The sequence below is a fragment of the Idiotropiscis lumnitzeri genome, unplaced genomic scaffold, assembly GCF_059441095.1.
Source record: "Idiotropiscis lumnitzeri isolate Australia: NSW breed Sydney's pygmy pipehorse unplaced genomic scaffold, RoL_Ilum_1.0 HiC_scaffold_23, whole genome shotgun sequence".
Taxonomy (NCBI): domain Eukaryota; kingdom Metazoa; phylum Chordata; class Actinopteri; order Syngnathiformes; family Syngnathidae; genus Idiotropiscis; species Idiotropiscis lumnitzeri.
Window position 1 is genome coordinate 4,417,208 of NW_028283561.1, and position 13,542 is coordinate 4,430,749.

The 13,542-nt window shown below is 41.3% G+C and overlaps 1 long non-coding RNA gene across 1 annotated transcript; it reads right to left on the reverse strand.

Moving 5' to 3' along the window:
* Nucleotides 1-1,525: 1,525 nt before the first annotated feature.
* Nucleotides 1,526-2,928, reverse strand: LOC148316081 (uncharacterized). Its single transcript, XR_015840376.1, has 3 exons — nt 2,809-2,928; nt 2,038-2,201; nt 1,526-1,694 (listed from the first exon to the last, which is right to left on the reverse strand). It is a non-coding gene; the product is annotated as an uncharacterized LOC148316081 (long non-coding RNA).
* Nucleotides 2,929-13,542: the final 10,614 nt, after the last annotated feature.

A 13,542-nucleotide genomic window follows, 5' to 3' on the forward strand; every position in this document is an offset into this window, starting at 1 on the left:
ACTAATTAATTTCGCCCATGCCAATTAATCTTCTGTAGACACGTGTTGTGACCAGTGTTGTTTTTGGCAGGCATTTTAGATTTTGTCCAAGTCATTTGGACAAAGTGCTGATTTGTTTACATCACATTTAGTCATCCCAATTCGTTATAGTTTTAGTCCAGTTTTAGTCAACGAAAACTAAAAAAAGGGTTTTAGTCCAGTTTTAATCGACGGAAACGCAAAAAAAGTTTTACCCTAGTTTTCGTCAATTTATTCACAAAGGTTTTAGTCCAAGCGGCACGGTGGCCCAACTGGTTAGCATGATGGCCTCACAATATTGAGGTCGTAGGTACGATTCTGGCTCCGGCCTTCCTGCGTGGGTTTCCTCTGGGTAATCCGGTTTCCTCCCATATTCTTAAAACATGCATGGCAAGTTGCTTGGACACTCTAATTGCCCCGAGGCATGAGTGTGAGCGTGGATGGTTGTTCGTCTATGCATGTCCTGCGATTGGCTGGACACCAATTCAGGGTGTACCTCGCCTACTGCCGAAGACAGCTGGGATAGGCTCCAACACCCCCCGCGACCCTAGTGAGGAGAAGCGGTACAGATAACGGATGGATGGATGGATGGATGGGTTTAAGTCCATTTGAGTTAAAACAAGGCATTCAAGGTTTCCACCCAATAACAAAGACTTTTGGATGGACTACTAAGGATTCTTCATCACAAACAGAAAAAAGTGGCAACAGTGGAATCAATACTCACTGCTCCAAAATAAGCAGAGAAGCAAAACATTTTGTTGGGCAACTGTTGTGGCTTTATTTCACTAAAAGCAACATAAAATAATTTATGAACCACATGCTAACAATTTTGTCTAGTCAACGAAAAAAATTCATGTACATCACGTCATGTTTTCGTCATAAAAGAACCTCGTATAGCTTGTCATCGTCATTAAAAAAGGGGCGTTAACGAAGTATTTTCGTCATAGTCATCAGTGACGAAAACAACACTGGTTGTGACTGATATTTCAGTCCCAGGTTGTCTCCTGAACACCACCAATTGGGCAAGGGCGCGCAGGAAAGCCTGGGGTCTTCTATTTTTACAGTATAGAAAGGCTAAATATCAAATTGAAACAGTGTTTTATATCATGAATATACAGGGTTGGTGCTGGTTCTGGTAGGGAAACCACAACATAAAGATGTCCTTAATTAGTCCCACAATGGGGATATTTGCAATATGGCATATGATGGCCTAACAGGGCCACCGCCCAGAAAGGAGTAACGCAGAACTTTGTAATACTGTCACTCCCTGACCAGTTCGTTGTTCCTGCAGAGCCAAACTTTGACTCAGACCCACAAATTTGAATTACAGATAGTGGACAATGGAGAACTCCCCCAGTCAGTCAGCATGTTCAACTTCCATAGAAACCTCACATACATTTATTAGATTGCCAAACTAATTGGAAACTACATCACCAGAACACCACAAGTGGGCTCTGTTATTGTACTTAAAGATGCATCTTACAAACCTGTGTTCTCCAAGGCCAGCTGGTCCATAGTCTTAAGTTATTTCTTCGCCAACATCAATGTCTCGGAGCGCAAACAGACAGAGGTGTGGTCTGTCCTCTGTTGTCATCTTCTTCATTTTACAGTTGGGGTGCATGTGGTCATCATTAACCAGTCTTCCCAGACTGCCATCTTCTTGAGCTGCATCAACACTTAAAATAGATTAAAAAAAAAAAAAAACAATTATTCAATCAATGTCAGAAATTAATCTTTGAGACAATCTTGTGTACACAAAACATAAAAATAGGAAATCCACAATTTTTAAATCTAAATCAAATCATACAAGAAATTTCTATTGGAATCAGACCCTATTAACAGCTTGTCTTTGAGACTTCATGATCTATATTTTCATTTGTACAGATTCAACGCATGAATAAAAGTAATTATACATTTTTGCTTAGAGAATGATTTTTCCCCTAACACTTATGGGATGAGTATGTGTTTATTTTTTTAAATAAAAACAAAAATAAGATAACATCTCAATCTTTGCCTCACCTCCAAGTTTTTTCTTGCCGGCGGAAGTCAAACAAAAAGACAGTGCCTCTTCCATCCATCTTCCTGCGTTGAGATTCATCAGAATCTATCAATTTTCCTCTGTACTCCATAATAAAGAATAAAGTCGTCTTTCCTGAAAGGGGCCTTGGTAAATACTCCTCGACCTAGTTAACAGGGAAATCAAGTTAGCTTCGTCATATTTTTAAGCACACAAATAAGGAGTCATCATATTCATTTGTGCCACTATACTAATGTAGGGTGGTTTGAAACATTGCTTCTTGTGAGGGATAGAGCAGAGCCCTTCTTTATGATTTTAAAGGAACAGACCAGCCAAAATTCATTTTCCAGCATTGCATTAGCCAGTATGTATTAGGACTGAAAGTACAAATGTCAATTGCACCTGGTTACGTAAAAAAAAAACTTTAAGATTATTTAGTTTCAAAACAATGACATACACTGTACACAGTCATATTGGATCGCGTCACGTGATCTCTGTGACGTATTACGTGCTTTACACTAGACTATCAATATCGGACTTGTTCACCGGTCTATTGTGGTATAAAAATGCCGGAGGGCGTCATCAAGTACAGCCTTAATTTAGATAGAACTCCTACCATCAGGTTTCACACTCACTGAAATAACTTGAAACTGACAAAAGTGGCAAAAGAAAAGGTCAAGACACTCTTAATGTAAAATAACCACTTAAAAAACGATGTCAGCTTGGTTATCAGAAAACAATAATATATCTTAGCAAAAGCGTTAACTTCATACCTTTAAATTAGTTTATATACTTCGCTTCTAACTCTGCAGTCTTGTCCAGACCCTTGACTGCATGTTCAATAGTATCCTGCTTTGGGGACTTCCTGCATCTCAGGGAAGGCATTGTTTATTCTATAAAGAAAAAAGACAGTATTGTGTTGAGAATTATTAATACTATGGGCTAAATGGAGTTTTAACAATATTAGTGTAAGAAAAATAAATTATAAATTAAAAAAATATCAATTCCTCCATCCCAATTAACGATTTCAACCATAATAGTTTATATTGAAGTTTAAACAGACACAGACAGATTTATGCAGTGTGACTACAAAAATCTTACCAAAATTGCATTCACAGTAACCTTTGCTTTAAGAATCATGTAATTAACCAGTGAACATCGTGTCTTACACAAAAATTAATGACAGAAATTATCATGGTACTTGCATTCTGTGGTTCTATAACAAAAGTGCAAGCTGTTAGCTCCGCAAAGCTAACGCAACAAGCTAGCGTCCCTCGTGCTCACATTCAATGCAAACCTGACCACCGGATGACAATACGCGTCGGTTTAGTTCTTTAAATGAGTAAAAGCACCATGACGTTTTATAATTATTCAATGCTTAACTGGAGCTCGTCAATTATGTCGATGTAGGAGCACATGTTTGCTAGGCCAGTGTTGTAGGCCCACATCCATGGTGCTACTTTGTATAGTGTTTTCCACACAACTATCTCTAACTATGAACAAATGCACTCGACGCATGTTTTGAAAAAAAACCAACGAAAAACACTTACCTCTCCGTTTCAACAGCAGTTCGAACTTCGAAGTGGTGATATTCTCCAGCGTTAAGCACCTGCTCGAACTGCGAATAGGTCAAATTCAACAGCGTCTTTTTTCTGTCTTAATAAGGACGCGATGAGAGGAGGAGCGCTTGCCTTTTCGTCAGCACGCCCCGCGCGGGTGGTGCTGCTTTATCACTCTCTATCTGTGCCCGCCCGCCGGCACGTTGATAGAAAAATAATATTCCTTCAAACATTACTTTCATCTTCTTAACGTTTTGTAGTGAATTTAACAGGTTCACCACTTTTTTCAAATACACCAATGGAAAACAGGTCTTAATTGAGGAAACATACAAAGAGCGTCTCACAAACACCTGATGATGAGCAATGTAATTTGATCACGTTTTTTGTCACTGCCTGGACGTTGGGTTCACTGGCCTGGTGGCAGTGGCTTGTAGACACTGTCACTGAGTGGGAACGGATCTCAAGGTGGGTCAAACTAACCCAAGCAGTGGATCGGTCCGTTTTTTAAATTTATTAATTTTTTTATTTTATGTATTTATTTATTATTTAATACAAGGGCTTCGGCTCACTACCAGTGGGCGGGACCAAAGAATTTGGGTTTCCTTTGAGCTAGGAGGCAGTCAAAGGCAGTCCAATCCCCGGCAACATAAAGCGCCTAGCTCTGGGGACATGGAATGTCATTTCTCTGGTAGGGAATGAACCCGAGCTGGTGTGTGACTAGACCAGTGGTTCTCAATTATTTCCTGTCATGCCCCCCCTACCAAGAAGAAAACGATTCGCACCCCCCCACCACAATTTTCTTTTACATTTCGTACTAATGTACATGTTCTTTGCATATTAATGTTAGATTGTCAATAAAATATCTTACCTTAACAAAGCTAAATTGATAAAAATAAAATATCATTTTGAGAACGACTATTGTGAGGATCTCGAAACTCAGTACTCTGTGGTGCTAATATTGATGAGATGATAAATATGTTGAAGCCACAGAACAAAAAGATTAGATATTGTTTGGAAATTAATGACGTACATAAAGGAATATCAGCCTTGATTGGAGTACATTACTGCATTTAAATTTTTAATAAAAATGAAACAATTATTGATGTTATGACCACTATGAAGAATTTAAAAAACAATATATAGGGATAATTATAGTTTTCATTTTGTTATGTGTAGTCTGTTCATGTTGCATTATTTTTATGACAAAGACGATGGTTAATCGTAGGTTTGTTGCCCAAATGTACCATTACAACCTGATTAATGTTGAGAATGACGAACTCAAACTGGACACTGAAACGTAAAAACACATGGACTTCTTGCCCCTGTCCTCACACGTGCACACACACACACACCATACACGAAGATCCGGGAGGTAAGGACGGCTGTCCTACAGGATGCGGATGGAAGAACAACTGCAGCGGAACAATGCCAGGGATGTCTGGAGGGGCCTGAAGACCATCTCAGGCCACGGACAAGCAGGTAAGACCCAGAAGGGGGGGGGGGCTTCAGTGGGCAAATGAGTTGAACCTATTTTTCAATAGGTTTGATCAAATGTCTGACCCCGCTCAGGCTTCCCTGATGCAGCCCCCACCCACCCCTCCTGCCACTGCGAACAAGACCCTCTCTCCCCCTCTCTCGCCCCTCTCTCTCTCCACAGGCTCCAGTTCCCAGCCTCATCAGACAACCACCACTTCCTCCTGCTCAGCCTTGTTCCTCACAACATCTCAGGTGAAGAACCAGCTGAGGAAGATGAAGGCGAGGAAGGCGGCAGGCCCAGATGGGATCAGCTCCCAGCTCCTCAAATCCTGCGCAGACCAGCTGTGTGGAATCGTCCAGCACATGTTCAACCTGAGCTTGAAGCTGGGCAGAGTCCCCCAGCTGTGGAAAACATCCTGCCTGGTTCCGGTTCCAAAGACACCCCATCCGAAGGAGCTCAACAACTTCAGACCAGTGCCGCTGACGTCTCATCTGATGAAGACCCTGGAGAGACTGGTCCTCGTCCATCTGCGCCCCCTGGTCAGCTCCTCAATGGACCCACTCCAATTTGCATACCAGCCTGGCATCAGTGTGGATGATGCCATCATCTACCTGCTCCACACTTCACTCTTCCACCTGGAGAAGGCGGGGGGCACGGTGAGGATCATGTTCTTTGATTTCTCAAGTGCTTTCAACACCATCCAGCCCGCCTTATTGGGAGACAAGCTGGAGCAGGCGGGAGTGGCCCACCACCTCATCACATGGATTCACAACTACCTCACAAACCGGCCACAGTACGTGAGAACACAGGACTGTGTGTCTGACGTGCTCCTCTGCAGCACGGGAGCGCCGCAGGGAACTGTGCTGGCTCCCTTCCTGTTCACCCTCTACACCTCGGACTACAAATACAATTCCACAACCTGTCACCTGCAGAAGTTCTCTGATGACTCTGCGATTGTCGGCCTCATCACTGACGATGACGATCGGGAGTACAGAGGGGTTACGCAGGGGTTCGTGGACTGGTGTCAGCAGAACCGCCTCCAAATCAACGCTGGGAAATCCAAAGAGCTGGTGGTGGATTTCCGCAAGCGTCGGCACTCTCCACCTGCACCAGTGAATATCCAGGGAACAGACATTGAGAGGGTCTCAACTTACAAGTACCTGGGTGTTCATCTGAACAATAAACTGGACTGGAGCGACAACACAGACGCTCTCTATAGGAAGGGTCAGAGCAGACTCTTCCTACTCAGGCGGCTGAGGTCCTTTGGCGTTCGGGGAACACTCCTCAGGAACTTCTATGACTCGGTGGTTTCATCAGTCATCTTCTATGGAGTGGTCTCCTGGGCAGGAGGCATCTCGGGCCGAGACAAAAAGAGACTGGACAAACTGGTGAGGAGGGCCAGCTCTGTCCTGGGCTGCTCCCTGGACTCTGTGGACTCAGTGGGGGGCAGAAGGATGACGGCAAAACTGTCATCAATGCTGGACAAACCAGCCCACCCATTCAATGACACTCTGAGAACACTTTACAGCTCCTTCAGTGACAGACTTTTACACCCTCGCTGTACCAAAGAGAGATTTCGCCGCTCCTTCCTGCCAACTGCTGTCAGACTTTTTAACAAGAACATTGGGTCAGGCCTACAAACGGGAGGGCATTAGTGCAATTGTGCAGTCCTAGGATGCAATATTAACTACTACTGTACTTTCAGCCAAGGGTGTACTTAAATATTGACCAATGATGTATTTTGTTTACCATTACAGTATTCTTATTACAATACTTCTATCACTGTAGTATTTCTACCACTGCAGGATGTTCACTATTACAGTACTTTTATCATTGCAGTACTTTTATCATTGCAGTATTTTTCTATCATTGCGGTACTTTTACTATTACAGTACTTTTACCATTGCAGTACTTTTACCATTGCAGTACTTTCATCATTGCAGTATTTTTCTATCGTTGCAGTACTTTTACTATTACAGTACTTTTACCATTGCAGTATTTTCTATCATGCAGTACTTTTCTATCATTTCAGTACTCTTACCATTACAGTACTTTTATCATTGCAATATTTTTATGATTGCAGTATTTTCAATCATTCAGTAGTTTTTATCATTACAGCGTTTCCCCCTCCGTATAATGGACAAACATTAGGAGTGTTTCCTTACACTTAGATACGTTTATACTGTGTATATTTGCATGCTTTTTCTGAATGTCTGCTGCTAATGTTATACATTAACGGCTACATTACGCCGCCGACTCTGTGTGATCTATATCTTTGCTGCTGTAACACCTCAAATTTCCCCATTGTGGGACTAATAAAGGACATCTTATCTTATCTTATCTCTCCTACAACGAGGCAAGGGCCTCCACCAAGTCACCCCAGGGACAAGTTTTATTCCCTGATGGTCATCAAATTATGAGGATCTCATTCTACGCCGGAAGGGAGGAGGGGAATTTTTCCCTAATGTGAGGTTTTCGCTCCTCCACTGATGATCACACTGTTGTATGATTTCATTATGATGATCTGTCTTAAAGCCGTAAGGACATGATTTTTAAATCCACAACAGGGGGGAAATGTAAGATGGGCTGAGGATAGGTAATCAGTTTGTGTATTCATAATCATGTTTTTATACACTCATTAATGTTGAACACACACAGAGACACTTACTTGTTATTTTAACACACACACACACAGACACCGTATCCTGAAGATGTGTTTAGTTAAACTGACCTTGGGTTATGATTTTCTGCCTGCTGGAGTCCCTGGTGATTAGTTATTGATGCTTTAGTTAAACTGACCTTTATACCGTGAGTTATTGATGTTTTCTGTCTCTTGGTGATTAGTTGTTGATGCTTTTCTGTCTTCTGGTGATTAGTTATTGATGAGTTAGTTTCAATAAAAAGGCAGAACGGAGGGTGAGAGTCAGAGGGTGTGCGGGATTGAACTGGCAAGACGGCTGTTTCACCTCCTGGCTCCCTCTCCCATTCTGAATGGCACAAAACGAAAACTTTAGTAAGTTATTTCAGTCTAAAAAAGGCGTCAGGGCATTTTTAAACCGGACAGTAAGTCGCCACTGTCTTGGTTCCTTTTTGTGCCTTGACCCATACCGGAATTATTGAAAGGATGCAGTCCTATTTACAGGCCCCAGTGACACCCCAGGTTTCTGTTGTTTGTACGAGGGCGCTTAATAGGTACTGCTATTCACAATCGTCTTAGGCTGTTTCTTTGCAGAAGTTTATGGACAATGTGTAGTGCTGTAGGATGCAGTCTAGAGCATTCTTGACATTGAAGCTTTTGTTTCCAGCAACTGCTAATGCGACCGTGCATCAAACATGCAAAACACAGACCCTTGCTCCTCAAGAAGTCAATCTTATCCTTGTGATGCTTTCTCCTAAATTCCTTACCAATTGTGAGACTGTGTTGCTCTCCATTACAATTAGCACATGGTTTGGCAATAGCATCCACTGAAACAGGTTCTGCCTTTGGCGTGGTGGTTTTGTTGTTTTCCATCTTGGCGGGCACAATGACTGTTGTGAAGACTTTCTTTGATTTTGTTGTTTCTGTGTGTTGTGATTTTGTTTTCTGTTTTATAGAAATCTTTCGTGCTTGTCAACAAAGTCAACAAAATCCTTAAACTTCACTCTTCTATTTGTTCTTTCTTGGAGATTGCAGGCAAATTTTCTCCAAGATTCTATAAGTCTGTATGGAAGTTTGTTTGCCAATGCCTTTATATTAGCCATGTTGTCCAAGTCCTCCATGTAATTAACATCTGCCAATATGTTCGAACAGCCCATAAGGAATAATGTGAAAGACTGAAGTGCAACACCATCTTCAGACTTGATTGTTGGCCAATCCATGGCTTCCTTTAAATATGCTTCTGCTATCATGAAGTCATCACCATAAAACTCCTTCAAGATTTGTTTTGCTTTGGTATATCCTGTCAGAGGTTCCATATGGATGCAGCTCTTCACCAACTCATGTGGTTGTTCACTAGTATACTGCAGCTAAAATTGAAGATGATCACGGTTATCACTTGTACGGCCTTCAATCCCATGTTCAATGGCACCTATACAGGTTTTATAATGCAGAGGGTCGCCTGTAAAACGTAGGAATGGAAAGTTCGGGAAGAAGCGATGCTTTTTGACTCTTTGCTAAGTATTCTGCGACACTGGCTTGCTGTGAGATTGCGTGGCAAAGGCCATCAAGCACATGTCCCTGTTGTTCTCTACTTTCTGTCTGATGTGGAAATCTAGCCATTGGAATAGTCGAAGTGGGAGCATTTCAGGTCAACACTGCTTGTTGCTCTGATAGGCTGTGATGGTAATTGAATGTTTTTCCTTGTTTAAATTGTAACACACTCATCAGGAATGTGGATACCATCCTCCTGGGTATTTTCATATCTTCTCAAGACATCCAATTTAGCATCAGACTCAGGGAGTGCCGTTTGCATTGCATGCATTTCCTTCTTTGCTTTAATTGCAGCTTCTTCTTGCTCAAGTGCCAACCTTTGTTGTAAATCAGCAGCCTTTGCCTTTAAACATGCTCGTTCCATTTGAGCCTTTAATTTAATTGAAGACGTTGACAGAAGTGAGCTTCTGTCTGTTAGATTCTTTACTTCTACTTCTATGGGTGTAGTTAGTTGATGCAGATCTACTATCAGCAGGTGATATTTGTTTATTGCATCCTTCCTCTGCACGTTTCAAAACGTCCTTCTTCCATTGCTCACATTTCCATTAATTACATTTTTTGGATCAAACCAGTTATTTTGGTCATCGGCAAAATCCTCTTCAGTCTTTAAATTTTGCAGACCGGAATTGAGGTCCACAAATTCTTGCTCCATGCCGCTAAAGCAAACACGAACCTCAGTTTTTTACAGCGTCAACATTTGCATCATCCTCCATCAATTGTTCAATTTGACGTTGCATGGAGGTCAATTGAGCAAATTTGCAGCTGCGTGCCTGCATCCGTTTAGGCTTGTGATCTTCTACAGCTTTTCTCCGTCATTTTTAATGTCCGCTTTCCACTGTCTTGTTCCTCCATGTCAATCCACAATGAAGCAAACAAAAACGTCAAACTGACTGTAGCGTCTCAATTTGTAGGTCAGCCGAATGACGATCAAAGTTTTAAGCAGTTTACTCACGCACCTGTTAAGTCATTAATTTGATTGTCCAGTATTTCCTTCATGAGATATTGCAACACTTAGAAAAAGTGTACAGCGCCAGCAGACAATGAATTTTCAGCACTAAAAAAAACGAAACTTCATTAACAGCTAAACTAAACGTTTCCAATGTAAATTTCCACCTTTATATAGTGTAAAAAGACATCCTGATGCCTGGGCAGTCATTAATTTGATTGTCCAATATTTCCCTTATGAGATAATGCCTCTCATAGCAAATGTGTACAGCGCGAGCTGAAAATGCATTTACAGCACTAAAAAAACAAACTTTTATAACAGCTAAACCAAAACTGGGTTTAGCTAGTCAGTAAAACACTCTTTATAGTGTAGCAACGTTAGTAACGCTAAATTCTTACCTAGTTTATGAGACGAGTGCTGTACTTGACTATTTTTTGTAATTTATTATTATTATTTTTTTTTAATGCTTTATAGAGCAAATTGCACCTATGACAGTTGTTATTACCACAGAAGCCATCTCAAATGGTTGCAAACTCTGAGGGTGACTTTGAACCGGAAGTCCCGCCTCAATCGTCATCTGATTGACAGCGGAATCCTGGAGCCAGAGAAGAGAAAAGAATCAGACACGAAGTTGAAGAAGCGAAAAAAAATAAACATCGAATCTTAAAGTTCTCGCAACGAGGGTGACTGTTGGGGTCTGGAGAAGTGACCGGGAGATGGGGAGCCCCGTATTTTGGTCTTGGTAAGAGGGTAACTCACTTGATGTTGACGAGGGAACCTATGCCGCTATGCTATATACCGACGTGAGAAAACTACGGCCTGGGGGCCACATGCGGCCCGTTAAACGTTTTAATCCGGCCCGCCGAATTTGAAAAAAAAAAAAATAAACCTTGTTAATGTTTTATTTTCAAAATAGTGTGGTTTTTCAAAGACAAGCTTTTGTTCACTTTCATTTAAAATTAAATGTATTTTTTTTCTCAGATGAGATGAGGTTACCAAAACACTCCATCCATCTGCTCCTGGTCCAGCCCCTCTGTCAAATTTTAGAACCCATTGTGGCCCGCCAATAAAAAAGTTTTCCCACCCCTGCTATATACTATAAACTATGTTAATGTCGTCAGGCCATTATAGAGTATTTCTTCTGACATTTTGAAGGAGAAATAATACTCAACGTTTTATTTTTTTATGATGTTTGAGGCATTCTGACTGAAATACAGTTAAATTGAGGTTACCAGTAGTCATTTCCATTACCTGTAAATGTAAATTAGAATGTAACTTACTACAGTGAACCCTCGGTTATCGCGGTTAATGGGGACCGAGACCACCCGCGAAAACTGAAAATCCGCGAAGTAGCGGCGCACCTTCAAAAATGCTTAAAAAAAAAAAAGTGCGAAGTAGCGGCGCACCTTCAAAAATGCTTAAAAAAAAAAAGTGCGAAGTAGCGGCGCACCTTCAAAAATGCTTAAAAAAATAAATAAATAAAATAATATATATATATATATATATATATATATATATATACGGGTAGAGAGAGAGAGGGTGAAATTCATGTTATAACAAAAAAAAAAAATTATTAAAACATTTTTTTATTCCCCAGCCATTATTTTTGTATTTATTCAATTACTTCTTTTTGTATTTATTTAATTACTTCGACTTTTACCTGCTGGTACGCCGTCCGGTGTGCCCTGGCATTCTTCATTTATTTATTCATTTATTCATTCATAACTGACAGCCTCGCGCTCCGCTCATGCCCGGGCGGAAGGTGTTCCTCTTCGGCTTAACAACCACGCACGCCGGCCGGTCTCCTCCGGAGCTCTCGCACGGTCCCGAACGGAGCGAAATGTCGCCCCGCTAGTGCCCGGGCGGAAGTTGTTCCTCTTCGGCTTAACTGCCACGCACGCTGGCCGGAGCTCTGGTACGGTCCGAACCGCGCGAAACGTCGCCCCAAATCGTGCCCGGGGGAACGTGCTCTTCTTTGTCCACTCTCCTCTTCGCCCACGTTCTTCTTCGGCGCACGCCGGCCGTCTAACCACTCCAGCGCCCCGTCGTGCCGCTCGGCGAAACTACAATGCCCCCGAATATTTTTTAGACCCGCGAAGCACTGAACCCGCGAAAGGTGAACCGCGAAGTAGCGAGGGTTCACTGTATTGCAGCCAGATACCTATAAAATGTCATTTAATTTGCACTGTTTTGATCGCCACTGTTTTGCTCATTGAACAACAAATGAAAAGATGAATCATACACAGTGTTTGTAAAGATAATTGTCAATGTTTTATTAAATGAAATTCCAATGTAAAATTGTGTAATATTGTGTTATATAATGGGTCTACAACATACATTTCTCACAGACAAGTAGAGCTTTTTCTCATGAAATGTGTTGAAAAAAAACTAACATTTGAACATTGTTTTGCGTTACAACATCCGTGTTTACTGGTCATAAATTATTAACTTAAGTTTAATATACACTACACGAGCTGGGTAGCCACCACGCCTCAACCACCATAACAAGTTCGCTAACCCTTTAAGTCGAACGAGGTAGCTAACATATCGGGTTCAATTTGTACCAAAAATATGCTGTTGTGCCTTGTGTCTCTGTATATGTCGTCATGACGTGTCATTTGACAAAGCCTTGTGTCGATGTTAGTTGTCGATGTAACAGTCTATGTTAGATGTCAATGTATGTCTATGTTAGATCTCAATGTGTCGATGTTAGATGTCAATCTATGTGTCTATATTAGATGTGTTTATGTTAGATGTCTATGTAAATGTTTGTTAGATGTCGATGTGTGTAAGATGTCTATGTAAAGGTTGGTTAGATGTCGATGTCTATGTAAATGTTTATGATGGATGTCGATGTGTCTGTTAGATGTCCGTGTTTGTTAGATGTGATTGTAATGGTTTATGTTATAGACGTCAATGTAAGTGTCAATGTTAGATGCCCATGCATGTTTGTTAGATGTCGATATATGTGTCATTGTTACATTTCAACGTAAATGTTGTTCGTGCAAGTTTCCAGTCCTCCAGCCACGTGACATCATGCGCGTCAAAGTGATAACTCGTACATTTCACGGAGGGAAAAAAAACAGACACCATTGGTAGTTTTGACCGGGAAAAAAAAATCATTTATTTTTTTCGAACACCTCATGTCTCTTTCAGCGTAAGAATAAACATGACACGACCAAAATAAAATATAACAACACAGGCAAATATTTAAGGAGCACTCAAGAGATACACTTCAGCTCATTTAATCCCACCTATTTTTACTAACGCAAACCCTTCAATTCTAGCGCCCACAGAATAGTGTGCTATAATGCTATAAAAATATGGAGCCTTTAC